Source organism: Arachis ipaensis, chromosome B6, assembly GCF_059453495.1.
Source record: "Arachis ipaensis isolate K30076 ecotype BB chromosome B6, ASM5945349v1, whole genome shotgun sequence".
Classification (NCBI taxonomy): Eukaryota; Viridiplantae; Streptophyta; class Magnoliopsida; order Fabales; family Fabaceae; genus Arachis; species Arachis ipaensis.
Window position 1 is genome coordinate 94,615,275 of NC_142441.1, and position 15,261 is coordinate 94,630,535.

Sequence of the window (15,261 nt, forward strand, 5' to 3'; positions counted from 1 at the left end):
TAAATACTCGGTTATCAATTTTTAAGGGGTTTGTTACTTGTGACAACCAAAACGTTTGTAAGAAAGGTTGATTGCTTGGTTTAGTAACTATACTTGCAACGAGAGTTTACTATAACTTCTAAACCATCAATCTTCAGTTCTTCAAACACCAAACTTAGCTCCTTGCAATACAGAGAATCTACTTAACTCTTTTATTGAATTAACTAGGAAAAGAAAACTACCTTTGGTTGGGTTGCCTCCCAACAAGCGCTCTTTTAATGTCATTAGCTTGACATTTTGGTCATGAATTTCTTCCTCTTCTTCCACTTCGTTAAGAGGAATGACCTCCAGTCGAAAAAGGAGCCAGTTAATGCCCCTTGCTTTGAGTGACTCCTTCCAGCAAGCTTTGTTTTGTGATTGGCTTGAGTGAAATTGCTTGTTGGATCAGCAGTTGGATTATTTTTTTACCTTCTCCTCTTCATGGATATAGTTCTTTGTTTTTCAGTCACAATCCTCCTTTTTGTGCTTGTTTCTACTGCCTTCACATCTTTAATCTCAGTATTTGGATATTGTTGGATGATTGGAGCATCCTCTTCATCAAGAGCTTCTTGAATTGGTGGTTCAATGAACTCACCTTCTATGTAACTCTCAGTTTCATTGGAGTGTGGGCTCTCTTGGTTGGCTTTCCCCCTTTCTTCTACATGATGTTGCATTAAGTCTTTTAGGAGTGAGTTTGTATGTTCCTTTGTCACCCCTACTAGCCTCTGTGGGTATGGAGCCTTAGGCTTATATATTCTCACAACCTCCTCATTCTTCATAGGAATATCACTTGGTATGAATGTCTCTTTTTCTTGTTCTTCTGATTCCTCCCTTGTACTTGTCTTGGTGGCATTACCGGAACTGTGGCTAGGAGCTTGCTTGGATAAGTATCCAATTTGAGCTTCAAGTTTTTGAGTAGCAGCATCTTGATTTTGCAGATTGGATCTTACTTCTTCCCAGAATTTTTTCATGTGTTCACATTCCTTGCAAAGGTTTAGAAGCATAGCTTCCATTTTGGACATTCTGTCATCATCATGTGGTGATAGTTGGTTGGAAGTGGGGTGTTGAGGCTGATTGGCTTGTGAATGGAGTTGGTTGTTTTGTGGTTGTGTGTTCTGAAAGTAGTATGGCTCTTGTGGGTAATGAAATGAGTTTTGTGGAATGTGAAAGGAATTTTTTGTGTAGTGGAATGAATTTTGTGAGTGGTGGAATGAATTGTATGGGTCTGGGAGGGAATTTTTTGCTGAGGCATACTCAAATGATGAAGAATTTGGACATGTAAAACTAGGAGGTGAGGTTGGATAATTAAGAGGTGATGGCTCTTGATGAATGGGGTATGAATGAGTGAAATCTCTTTGATTGTGATCTTCCCAGCCACAACTTGAGTAGTGATCAATTTCACCAAAATATGGACCATTTTGTGGCTCTGGGAAGTACCCCATTTCAGCTTCTTGATGCTCCCACCCACCATGAGCATAATAACATGAATCATTCTGTGGTAGTGGGAGGCTTCCCAAGAAAATCGATTGACCAGAATATGATGGATGCCTCCTTCTTTCTTGCAAGATGTCCTGTCTCAAACAATAATCACCAAAAGACATTGGATGCTTCTTTGTTTCTTGTAAAAGGCTCTGTCTCAAACAATAATCACCAAAAGACATTGGAATTTCCATAGTGAGGTAATATCACAAACAGCTAGTGGTTAGTGTGATAAAAAGTAAATGAACAAAGAAAAATAACTCAAAGTGCAGAAAATATAAGTAACAAACTAAAACAAAAACTATTAACAAAAGAAAAAAAAATTACTCAATCTAGTTATCCTCTAATTTAATAGTTGTCAATACAAAACCAATCCCCGGTAATGGCGCCATAAACTTGATGCGCGGGAATTTGTCCCTCAACAAATTTCCTTCCGGCAAATGCACCGGATTGTCGTCAAGTAAAAACTCACTGTAGAGTGAGGTCGAATCCCACAGGGATTGGTAGATTGAGCAATGTTAATTGGAGAATTATGCTAGTTGAGCGAAATCGGAATTGAATTGAGACTTGCAGAAAGTAAAATTGGCGGAAAACTTAAATTGTAAGAAATTAAATGATAGAAAATTAAATTGCTAGAAATAAAGAACTGGAACTTAAATTGCAAGAAATTAAATGGGAATGGGAATTGCATGAAATTAAAGACAGAAAGTAAATAGAATAGGTAGATCAGATATCAGGATTCATTGGGTTTCAGAAGATACTGAATTCTCCGAATCAAATCATTTTCATCTCTTCCTCAATCAATGCATTCATTGACATTGCTTGGCAATCTTAGATGATTGGATCCCAATGTCTTGGCTTACCAATCTCTCTAAGCATGAATAATTGCCCAACGTCTTGATTTAATTGCTCATGGGAAGAGTTGAAGTTAGGTCACTGATGATGCACACGGAAACTTGTCTCTCAACAATTTTCCTTCGGCAAGTGTACCGAATTGTCGTCAAGTAAAAACTCACAATAGAGTGAGGTCAAATCCCACGGGGATTGATTGGTCAAGCAACTTTAATTAGATGAATGTTCTAGTTGAGCGAAGCAGAATTTGGTTTGAGTGTTGCAGGAAATTAAATGGCGAGAAAGTAAATAGCAGAAAATGTAAATGCCGAAAGTAAAGAGCTGAAAGTAAATGGCGGAAGGTAAATTGCATAATTTAAATGGGAATGGGAAAGATGTTCATAAAAGTAAATTGCAGAAATTAAAGAGAATGGGTAAGATCAGAGACGGAGATTCATTGGGATTAGGAGATGTTGCATTCTTCGGATCAAGTTCATTTCCATCTCTTCCTCAATCAATGCATTCATTGATCTCCTTGGCAATCTTAAGTGATCGAATTCCAATTCCTTGGCAATTCAATCTCTCAAATCTTGATCAATAGCCAATTCCTTGGTCAATTGCTCATGAGAAGAGATGAAGTATGGTCACTGATTATACCACATGCATTCCCAAATCAAGTGTTAGTAGGATTTATAGTCACCATATCCAACCAAACCCAATTTGGTCCAACATGAGAAAGTATTTCTAGCATGATCTCTTCATTCCTCTTCCAAGGTTCAGAAGAGATCCAAGTATGAATAGCTTCTTTTCCAAGATAACTACCCAATTGGATGAAGATTGAAAGCTTTCTAGTAAAATCAAGAGAAAAGATAGAAGAAGAGTAATGAAAACTAGTATTGATCCATCAAATTACAACAGAGCTCCCTAACCCAATGAAAGGGGTTTAGTTGTTCATAGCTCTGGAAATAGAAAACAAAGATGGAGAATACATCATTAAAATTAGAACTAGAAGTGCAGAGAAAGTAAATTATACAGAGAGTAGTTCCCAATTTCCAATCCCCAAAAAAGCTCCTTTCCTAATTCAAAGCTACCCCTATATATACTACTCTTCTGATCTTCTAGTTGGTTCTTCAAGTCTTGGATATGGGCCTTTGGATCTTTGAGTTTGAAGCAGTTATCTTCTGCAGTGGGCTTAGCTTTACTTGCAGAGAGAAAGTGTGAGGTAGGCAGGGTGTTTAGCTCAGGACGTTAGTGGCGTTAACGTTAAGTGAGAGTGTGGGTTCGAGAACGTTAGTGACAATCACCTTTTTCACTAACGTTCCTCACCCAGGGATGGTCCACGTTAACTTCAACGTTAGTGTCATTAACGTGACCACTAACGTTGCCTCTTGGTCTTTCGCACACGTTATTGGGACTCACCTTTCCCAATAACGTTGAGAGTCTTCCCTTCCCCCTACGTTAGAGTCCATGTTAACTAGGTTAACGTGGCTCTTAACGTAAGCTTGCCAATCCTTCGAGAATGTTAGTGACACTTACCTTTGTCACTAACGTTCCAATGTGCCCCTACTTCCCACGTTAGAGTCCACGTTAACTAGGTTAACGTGGCTTCTAACATAGCAACGATAGCCATTTCCAATGTTAGTGACAAAGGTGAGTGTCACTAACGTTGGCTCATCATTCCCTTATCCACGTTAACTTCCACGTTAACTAAGTTAACGTGGGAGTTAACGTTGCTCACATTGGCTCATTCCAACGTTAGTGACAAAGGTGAGTGTCACTAACGTTGGTGATTCTTGCTCCCTCCACGTTAGCTTCCACGTTAACTAAGTTAACGTGTGAGTTAACATGGCTCATTGTGGCTTAGCTCAACGTTAGTGACAAAGGTAAGTGTCACTAACGTTGGCTTCTCTTTTGCTTCTCAACGTTAGAGTCCACGTTAACTAAGTTAACGTGGCTCTTAACGTGGCCAATTGTGAGCTTGGTCCAACGTTAGTGACAAAGGTAAGTGTCACTAACGTTGGCTTCATTTCTTTCTTCCACGTTAGAGTTCACGTTAACTCAGTTAACGTGACTCTTAACGTGGGCTATTATGGCTTCGAGGGCGTTATTGGCGATTACTTTTCTCATTAACTTTGCAGGTTATCTCCCATTCCACGTTAGAGGTCACGTTAGTTAGACTAACGTGGCTGCTAACGTGGTTCTTCCTTGCTTCCTTTGTCTTGAAATCAAGCAATAAAGTGCATCAAAGCTCTAGTCCCAGTCATGGGAAATGCATCATTCAATTTGTCATTAAATTCATACAAAATCCTCATGAAATCATGTAAAGTGCACAATGTATGCTTGAATCAAGATGTAAGTGAAATTCTACCCAAAACATGCTTATTCCCTAAGAAAATGCATGAAACTACCCTAAAAACAATAAAGAAAAGGTCAGTAAAACTGGCCAAAATGCCCTGGCATCACAACACCAAACTTAAAGCTTGCTTGTCCCTAAGCAAGTACTGGAACAAGAGAATGATGAATGGAATGCCAAGAGAAATGAGTCATTATTGTGGAAGTTATGTCCTTTGGTTTTATGGTGGTTTCATGTATAGCAACTTAGGTTCATTCCTTCACTGGCTTTCAAACCTTTATCATGTCCTAGAACACTCACTTGATTGCATCCCATGAAACTTTTATTCATTGATCCTTTTTGTTATTTCAGGGCTTATTTGTGTTCTTAGACTAGGTGCTCTGTGAGGGGGCGACTCTTTAAGATAAGCTTTCAGCCAGCACTCCCGAACCAGTTGGTTCAAGGTGCTAGGTGTTGAGACACCCCTAAGAACTTACTCCCTCAAGTCTCTTTCCCCCATACATACACACCACAGGCACATGGTTTGTTTATTTTCTTTCTTGAGACCTTGGTGTCCAGCACCTCTTTAGGTTACTAAATGTTCTGTAGCAAGGTTGCTCTTGATAGTGGATTTTCAGTTGATAATCCCGGGTTAGTTAACCCAAGTTACCAAGTGATGAAGCACTCCTACGAACTTATTCATCCAAGCAGATCCTTGGTACAGGAGCACCACAGACACATCTCTCAAGTTTCAAACCCTTGGTGCCTAGCCTTATTCTTTATTAACTTTTTTTCTTTTTCAACTCTTATTGTTCTTTTTCCCTTTTTCTTATTAGGATCTTGTTATTTAGCTAGTCTCATGGGGTGTGTTTCAAGCATATGATTCAGGTCAGATAGTTATCTTCCCACCCTTGTTGGTGAACCAACTTAGCTAACTTATGACCACATCATAAACTAAGGAATTTACTCCACAATATGAACTCCACTCTGGTCTTTGATAACAATCATTCTCTTTTTATTTGATTCAAAAGGGAGACAAGCAACACAATAAGCAGGATGGAATTGAAAACAGGCAACTTGACTAGTAATGATAGACCTAGGCAATGAAAAACTTAAAGACAGAATTGAAAATTTCTAAACTACCATGGAACATGTTCTATTTCATATATGATTTTCCTTATTTAAAGCTTGAAAAAGATGGAACAAAGAGGGAACTCCACCACCTTTTACTCCTAGGATTGTCCATGCTCTTCCTCTTGCTTGTCCTCTTTGTGTTTCTCTTGAGTGCTTGTACTCCCACTTCCCTTGCCTTTTCCAATCAACTTCTTCCAAAAACCAGCATCTTCCATCTTCTTTTTCAGTGTTTTCTTCTGCTGTTTCACCTTCCTTTCTTCTTGTTCTACAAAATCTTTTTGGACCTCATCATATGTAGGGATGGCATAGTGTAGATTATGCATATAACTAGTCATATAGTTCAACTTGGCTTGAGTGTTTATGTTGAACTCCTCCCTATGTAGTTGCCGTCCTTCATTAAGTACACTGAACTCATTGAATGCCTTCGTCTGAGCTAGCTGGCGTTGGTTGAGTTCTTGAAGGCGCTTATCTTGACGCTCTTGCCTTTCAGACACTTGATTGATAGCTTGAGTGAGCTGGGAATAATGTTCCATTTGCTGTTTCTGCCACTCCCCTGGTTGATTCATCCAATTAGAAAGGAGTTTTTCTTGACGATCCATCCTTTGAGCTTGAACATGCAGTTGTTGTTCTTGTCCCTCCATATAACTCCTTGCTAGTTCCTCAATGGCTCCATGAATGTGATTCAGTTTTATGTTGGTTGGGTTATAATATTCTCTTTGTTGGTGTTCTTCCTGATGAGATTCTTCTTGGTGGGCTCCTTCTTTTGGTTTTCTCTTTCCTATTTGAGGTCTTCTTTGTTGTTGGGCAGGCGTAGTATAGATCAGACGCTGAAGTGTAACTAGCCTCCCAGGGTTCACCCAGTCTGGATTACTATCCTCGAAGACTACCTTGGCCTTTGTACACAATCTGAGAATGGTGCTATGGTACCAAAGCCTGGCACCCGAATCAACCTTCTCAGCTGACTCTTGAATCCCCTCAGCTATGAGTTCATGCACATTGATTTCTCTACCCTGTACTAGGCAATGTACCATAGTCGCTCGATTAATATTGACCTCTGAATTATTTGCAGCTGGGAGGATAGACCTCCTCACGAGTTCAAACCATCCCTTGGCTTCCGGGCTAAGGTCTCCCCTCTTGATGGACCAGGGTCTCTTATCCGCATACCTTTCCCAGTCAGCTCCTATGACACATATGTCAGTCACTATTTCTTCGAGTTCATCATTGTCAGGGCTCTTACTTATCCTTGCTTGATAACTAAGCTCATCAAAATGTAGTGATTTCAGCTGAAGAGTTCTTGTTATAGCATTTAGGCTGAAGTCCACCTCTCTTCCTCTTACGTAACTTTTGAAGGTTGGGGCCTTGGTTTTGTCTTCTCTAACCACATTTGCATAGAACTCTTTGATGAGGTTTGCATTAATCTTCCCCTCTGGGTTCGTGAGCCGTTGCCACCCTCTTTGTTCAATCTTCTCTCGAATCTGTGGTCACTCATCCTCGTCAATTTGGAACATTAACTAAGGCAGTATCTTCTTGAGATTTATCCGTTCAAATTCGAGTTCATCGAATGCAGTTTTGAATCTCTTCTCATCGAAAGGAATGCTCTCCACTGGTTCCTTCCTCTTTTGTCTTTTGGAGCTTGATGATGCCATGAGCTTGAGTTTGCTGTGTGAAGAGGGTGGAGGGTACGGATAGATGAGGAATTTGGTTGATTAGGACAAGGTGTAATGAAGGAATTCGGATGCAGAAGGTGTGAAGTGTGAGAAATGGCACTTTGGGTGTGAAGGGGAAGTACGGACTAGGACTCACTTATATAGGGAAGTGAGGAGGAAATGAAAGGTGTGGATTGCCGTGGTGGTTGTTTGACGGACGGTTGGGGTTTTGTGTGGAATAAGCACAAGGATTGCCAACTTTATGATGGGGTTGGTTCAGTTTCCAAGTTTGTTCTTCTTCCAATGTTGCATGGCAACCATTCCCGATGCATTCCTGATGAGCGGATAATTTATACGCTTTTTGGCATTGTTTTTAGTATGTTTTTAGTAGAATCTAGTTACTTTTAGGGATGTTTTCATTAGTTTATATGTTAAATTCACATTTCTGGACTTTACTATGTGATTTTGTGTTTTTCTATGATTTCAGGTATTTTCTGACTGAAATTGAGGGACTTGAGCAGAAATCAGATTCAGAGGTTGAAGAAGGACTGCTGATGCTGTTGGATTCAGAGGTTGAAGAAGGACTGCTGATGCTGTTGGATTCTAATTGCGTTGGAAAGTAGACATCCAGGGCTTTCCAGCAATATATAATAGTCTATACTTTGGCCAAGAATAGATGACGTAAACTGGCGTTCAACGCCAGCTCTCTGCCCAAATCTGGCGTCCAGCGCCAGAAAAGGAGCCAAAACCAGAGTTGAACGCCCAAACTGGCACAAAAGCTGGCGTTCAACTTCAAGAAAGACCTCTACACGTGCAACACTCAAGCTCAGCCCAAACACACACCAAGTGGGCCCAGGAAGTGGATTTATGCATCAATTACTTACTCATGTAAACCCTAGTAGCTAGTTTATTATAAATAGGACCTCTTACTATTGTATTAGGCATCTTTGGTCTCAGTTTTAATCCATTGTTCATCTTAGGAGACTATTGATCACGTTTTAGGGGGCTGGCCATCTCGGCCATGCCTGGACCTTCACTTATGTATTTTTAACGGTAGAGTTTCTACACTCCATAGATTAAGGTGTGGAGCTCTGCTGTCCCTCAAAGATTAATGCAAAGTACTACTGTTTTCTATTCAATTCATCTTATTTCGCTTCCAAGATATCCATTCGCACCCAAGAACGTGATGAAGGTGATGATTATGTGTGACGCTCATCACCATTCTCCCCTATGAACACGTGCCTGACAAATACTTCCGTTCTACTTGAAATAAGCTAGAATGAATATCTCTTAGATCTCCTAACCAGAATCTTCATGGCGTAAGCTAGAATGATGGCGGCATTCAAGAGAATCCGGAAGGTCTAAACCTCGTCTGTGGTATTCCGAGTAGGATTCAATGATTGAATGACTGTGACGAGCTCCTAACTCGCGATTGCAGGGCGTTAGTGACAGACGCAAAAGGATAGTAAATCCTATTCCAGCATGATCGAGAACCGACAGATGAATAGCCATGCCATGACAGGGTGCGTGAGCATATTATTCACTGAGAGGATAAGATGAAGCCATTGGCAAGGGTGATGCCTCCAGACGATTAGCCGTGCCGTGACAGGGCATTGGATCATTTTCCCGAGAGATGACCGAAAGTAGCCATTGACAGTGGTGATGTATCACATAAAGCCAGCCATGGAAAGGAGTGAGACTGATTGGATGAAGATAGCAGGAAAGCAGAGGTTCAGAGGAACGAAAAGCATCTCCATTCGCTTATCTGAAATTCCTACCCATGATTTACATAAGTATCTCTATCCCTATTTTATTAATTAATATTCGAAAACCACATAACTATTTTATATCCGCCTGACTGAGATTTGCAAGGTGACCATAGCTTGCTTCATACCAACAATCTCCATGGGATTCGACCCTTACTCACGTAAGGTATTACTTGGACGACCCAGTGCACTTGCTGGTTAGTTGTATCGAAGTTGTGAACCATGGTATTGGCACCATGTTCTTGGCGCCATTGTCAGGGAAAGAAAGAGCCATGAATTTTACATCATTAAAGTGTAACCACGATTACGCGTACCAAGTTGCTCACGTTGCCAGGGATTGTTCGAGCCTGGACATCACAATTTCGTGCACCAAGTTTTTGGCGCCGTTGCCGGGGATTGTTTGAGTTTTCGGCAAGCTTGATTGTTTGAGTTTGGACAACTGACGGCTCACCTTGTTGCTCAGATTAGGTAATTTTCTTTTTATTTTATTTTCAAAAATTTTTCAAAAATATTTTCAAAAATCTCTCATCTGTTTTCGAAAAAAAAAAATATAAAAATGTTTTCAAAAATTTTATTCAAGATTTTTAAGAATGAATTCTAGTGTTTCATGAAGCATGTGAAGCCTGGCTGGCTGTAAAGCCATGTCTAAATTCCTTTGGACTGAGGCTTCCAACCATCAGTTGTTACACGACTGTAGGGTATGTCAGGCATGTCATGTCTGAATTACATGCTGAAGCTTGGCTGGCCATTGGCCATGTCTAGTGTTTTGGACCGGAGCTTTCATTGAAAGCTTGGCTGGCTAGTGAGCCATGTCTAATTCCTGGACTGAAGCTTTAGACTAAGAATGCAAGATTCCTGGAATTCATATTAAAAATTTTGGAATCCTTATTTTCCTTTTTCAATTAATTTTCGAAAAAATCCAAAAAAATTAGAAAATCATAAAAATCAAAAATATTTTTCTGTTTCTTGTTTGAGTCTTGAGTCATGTTATAAGTTTGGTGTCAATTGCATGTGCATCTTGCATTTTTCGAAAATTTCATGCATTCATAGTGTTCTTCATGATCTTCAAGTTGTTCTTGGTAAGTCTTCTTGTTTGATCTTGATGATTTTTTGTTTTGTGTCTTTTCATGTTTTTCATATGCATTCTTGAATTCTTAGTGTCTAAGCATTAAAGAATTCTAAGTTTGGTGTCTTGCATGTTTTCTTTGCATTAAACATTTTTCAAAATTGTGTCTATGATGTTCATCTTGACATTCAAAGTGTTCTTGGTGTTCATCTTGACATTCATAGCATTCTTGCATGCATCACATGTTTTGATCTAAATATTTCATGCATTGCATCTTTTTAGTGTTTTTCTCTTGCATCATAAAAATTCAAAAATCAAAAAAATATCTTTCCCTTTTTCTCTCATCAAATTCGAAAATTTGAGTTGACTTTTTCAAAAAAATTTTAAGAATCAAAATTGTTTCTTATGAGTCAAATCAAATTTTCAATTTGAAAATCTTATCTTTTTCAAAAATCTTTTTCAAAAATCAAATCTTTTTCAAAATTCTTAGTTATTTTCAAAAATTCCAAAAATATTTTTCAAAATCTCTTTCTTATTTTTATACCAAATTTTCGAAAATAACAATAACAATTAATGTTTTGATTCAAAAATTTCAAGTTTGTTACTTGCTTGTTAAGAAAGATTCAAACTTTAAGTTCTAGAATCATATCTTGTGATTTCTTGTGAATCAAGTCATTAATTGTGATTTTAAAAATCAAATCTTTTTCAAAAACAATTTCAATCATATCTTTTCAAAAATATCTTCTTATCTTTTTCAAAAATTTTATTTCAAAATATCTTCTCTAACTTCCTAACTTCTTATCTTTTCAAATTTGATTTTCAAATTTGTTTCAACTAACTAACTAACTTTTTGTTTGTTTCTTATCTTTTTCAAAACTACTTAACTAACTCTCTCTCTCTCATTTTCGAAAATATCTTCCCCTTTTTTCAAAATTTTTTTTAATTTATTAATTATTTTAATTTTTAAACCTTAATTTTCGAAAATTACTAACATTTTTCAAAAACCATTTTCGAAAATCACTAACTCTTTTTCAAAAAAATATTTTTGAAAATTCTCCCTCTCCCATCTCATTCTATTTATTCATTCATATCCTAACATCTCATCTCACATCTCTGCCATCCTCACAGTTGTGTTTCTTCCATTATATTACAATCTTTGTCTCCCCCTCTTCTTCTACTCACACAGGGATCCCTATACTGTGGTATAAAGGATCTCTATTATTATTATTATTTTTCTGTGCCTTCTTCTTTGTCATATGAGCAGGAGCAAGGATAAGAACATTCTTGTGGAAGCAGATCCAGAACCTGAAAGGACTCTGAAGAAAAAATTAAGAGAAGCTAAAATACAACAATCCAGAGATAACCTTTCAGAAATTTTCGAACAGGAGAATGAGATGGCAGCCGAAAATAATAATAATGTAAGGAAGATGCTTGGTGACTTCACTGCACCTAATTCCAATTTACATGGAAGAAGCATCTCCATTCCTGCCATTGGAGCAAACAACTTTGAGCTGAAACCTCAATTAGTTTCTCTGATGCAGCAGAACTGCAAGTTTCATGGACTTCCATCTGAAGATCCTTTTTAGTTCTTAACTGAATTCTTGCAGATATGTGATACTGTTAAGACTAATGGAGTAGATCCTGAAGTCTACAGGCTCATGCTTTTCCCTTTTTCTGTGAGAGACAGAGCTAGAATATGGTTGGACTCTCAACCTAAAGATAGCCTGAACTCTTGGGATAAGCTGGTCACGGCTTTCTTAGCCAAGTACTTTCCTCCTCAAAAGTTGAGCAAGCTTAGAGCTGATGTTCAAACCTTCAGACAGAAAGAAGGTGAATCCCTCTATGAAGCTTGGGAAAGATACAAACAGTTGACCAAAAAGTGTCCTTCTGACATGCTTTCAGAATAGACCATCCTGGATATATTCTATGATGGTTTATCTGAGCTATCAAAAATGTCACTGGACACTTCTGCAGGTGGATCCATTCACCTAAAGAAAATGCCTGCAGAAGCTCAAGAACTCATTGACATGGTTGCAAATAACCAGTTCATGTACACTTCTGATAGGAATCCTGTGAGCAATGGGACGCCTATGAAGAAGGGAGTTCTTGAAGTTGATACTCTGAATGCCATATTGGCTCAGAATAAAATATTGACTCAGCAAGTCAATATGATCTCTCAGAGTCTGAATGGAATGCAAGCTGCATCCAACAGTACTCAAGAGGCTTCTTATGAAGAAGAAGCTTATGATCCTGAGAACCCTGCAATAGCAGAGGTGAATTATTTAGGTGAACCTTATGGAAACACCTATAACTCATCATGGAGAAATCATCCAAATTTCTCATGGAAGGATCAAAAGCCTCAACAAGGCTTTAATAATGGTGGAAGAAACAGGTTTAACAATAATAAACCTTTTCCATCATCCACTCAGCAACAGACAGAGAACTCTGAACAAAATGCTTCTAATTTAGCAAATCTAGTCTCTGATCTATCTAAGGCCACTGTAAGTTTCATGAATGAAACAAGGTCTTCCATTAGAAATTTGGAAGCACAAGTGGGCCAGCTGTGTAAAAGGATCACTAAAATCCCTCGTAGTACTCTCCCAAGCAATACAGAAGAGAATCCAAAAGGAGAGTGTAAGTCCATTGACATAAGCGCCATGGCCGAACCTGTGAGGAGAGGAGAGGACGTGAATCCCAAGGAGGAAGACCTCCTGGGACGTCCAGTGATCAATAAGGAGCTTCCCTCTGAGGAACCAAAGGAATTTGAGACTCATCTAGAGACCATAGAGATTCCATTGAACCTCCTTATGCCCTTCATGAGCTCTGATGAGTATTCCTCTTCTGAAGAGAATGAGGATGTTACTGAAGAGCAAACTGTCAAGTTTCTTGGTGCAATCATGAAGCTGAATGCCAAATTATTTGGCATTGATACTTGGGAAGTTGAACCTCCCTTGTTCATCAATGAACTAAGTGATCTGGATCAACTGACATTGCCTCAGAAGAGACAGGATCCTAGAAAGTTCATAATACCCTGCACCATAGGCACCATGACCTTTAAGGCTCTGTGTGACCTTGGTTCAGGAATAAACCTCATGCCCCTCTCTGTAATAGAGAAACTGGGAATCTATGGGGTGCAAGCTGCTAAAATCTCATTAGAGATGGCAGACAGTTCAAGAAAATAGGCTTATGGACAAGTAGAGGATGTGCTAGTAAAGGTTGAAGGCCTTTACATCCCTGCTGATTTCATAGTCCTGGATATTGGAAAGGAAGAGGATGAATCCATCATCCTAGGAAGACCTTTCCTGGCCACAGCAAGAGCTGTGATTGATGTTGACAGAGGTGAAATATTCCTTCAATGGAATGAGGACTCCCTTGTGTTTAAAACTCAAGGATCTCCCTCTGCAACCATGGAGAGGAAGCAGAAAAAGCTTCTCTCAAAGCAGAGTCAACCAGAGCCCCCACAGTCAAACTCTAAGTTTGGTGTTGGGAGGCCACAACCAAACTCTAAGTTTGGTGTTGAACTCCCATATCCAAACTCTAAGTTTGGTGTTGGAGAGTCTCAACAAAGCTCTGCACATCTGTAAGGCTCCATGAGAGCCCACTGTCAAGCTATTGACATTAAAGAAGCGCTTGTTGGGAGGCAACCTAATTTTTATTTATCTAACTATATTTTTCTTAGTTATATGTCTTTGTAGGTTCATGATCATGTGGAGTTACAAAACAAACAAAAAAATCAAAAACGGAATCAAAAACAGCAGAAGAAAAATCACACCCTGGAGGAGCATCTGTCTGGCGTTCAAACGCCAGAACAGAGCATGGTTCTGGCGCTGAACGCTCAGAATGGGCAGCATCCTGGCGCTGAACACCCAGAACAAGCATGGTTCTGGCGTTCAACGCCAGAAATGGCAGCAAATGGGCGTTGAACGCCCAAAATGGGCACCAACCTGGCGCTGAACGCCCAGAGTTGTGTGCAAGGGCATTTTACATGCCTAAATTGGTGCAGAGATGTAAATGCCTTGACACCTCAGTATCTGTGGACCCCACAGGATCATCTCAGGATATGTGGACCCCACAGGATCCCCACCTACCTCATCATCTCTCTTTCCATTCATGATCATCCCTTCTGTTTTCCATTTACCACTCACATCCATACAACCACTACCTTCAAAATTCAACATCTCTCTCTCCCACCCAATCCCACCCATATGGCCGAATACACACTCCCATCCATTTCCTCCATATCTTCTTCTTCTTCTTCTATTCTTTCTTCTTTTGCTCGAGGGCGAGCAACATTCTAAGTTTGGTGTGGTAAAAGCATAGCTTTTTTGTTTTTTCCATAACCATTGAAGGCACCTAAGGCCAGAGAAACCTCTAGAAAGAGGAAAGGGAAGACAAAAGCTTCCATCAAGGGTCTATAGCTCAGTGGTAGAACATTTGACTACAAATCAAGAGATCCCTGAGATACCTCAGGGGATACATTTTCTTCCACACAATTATTGGAAGCAACTAAGGGTGGAACATCAAGAGCACTCCATCATCCTTCATGAAATCAGAGAAGATCTAAAAGCAATGAAGGAGGAGCAACAAAGACAAGGAAGAGACATAGAAGAGCTCAAGGACATCATTGGTTCCTCAAGAAGGAAACGCACCCATCACTAAGGTGGACTCATTCCTTGTTCTTATTTCTTCCGTTTTTCGTTTTCTATGTTATGTGCTTATCTATGTTTGTGTCTTCATTTCATGATCATTAGTAGTTAGTAACTTTGTCTTAAAGTTATGAATGTCCTATGAATCCATCACCTCTCTTAAATGAAAAATGTTTTTAATTCAAAAGAACAAGAAGTACATGAGTTTCGAATTTATCCTTGAACTTAGCTTAATTATATTGATGTGGTGACAATGCTTCTTGTTTTCTGAATGTATGCTTGAACAGTGCATATGTCTTTTGAAGTTGTTGTTTAAGAATGTTAAATATGTTGGCTCTTGAAA

General features: G+C 39.2%; 1 non-coding gene across 1 annotated transcript; it reads right to left on the reverse strand.

The window, feature by feature from the left end:
- Positions 1-12,062: 12,062 nt before the first annotated feature.
- Positions 12,063-12,170, reverse strand: LOC148561842 (small nucleolar RNA R71). Its single transcript, XR_015887371.1, has one exon. It is a non-coding gene; the product is annotated as a small nucleolar RNA R71 (small nucleolar RNA).
- Between the last annotated feature and the right edge of the window lie 3,091 nt (positions 12,171-15,261).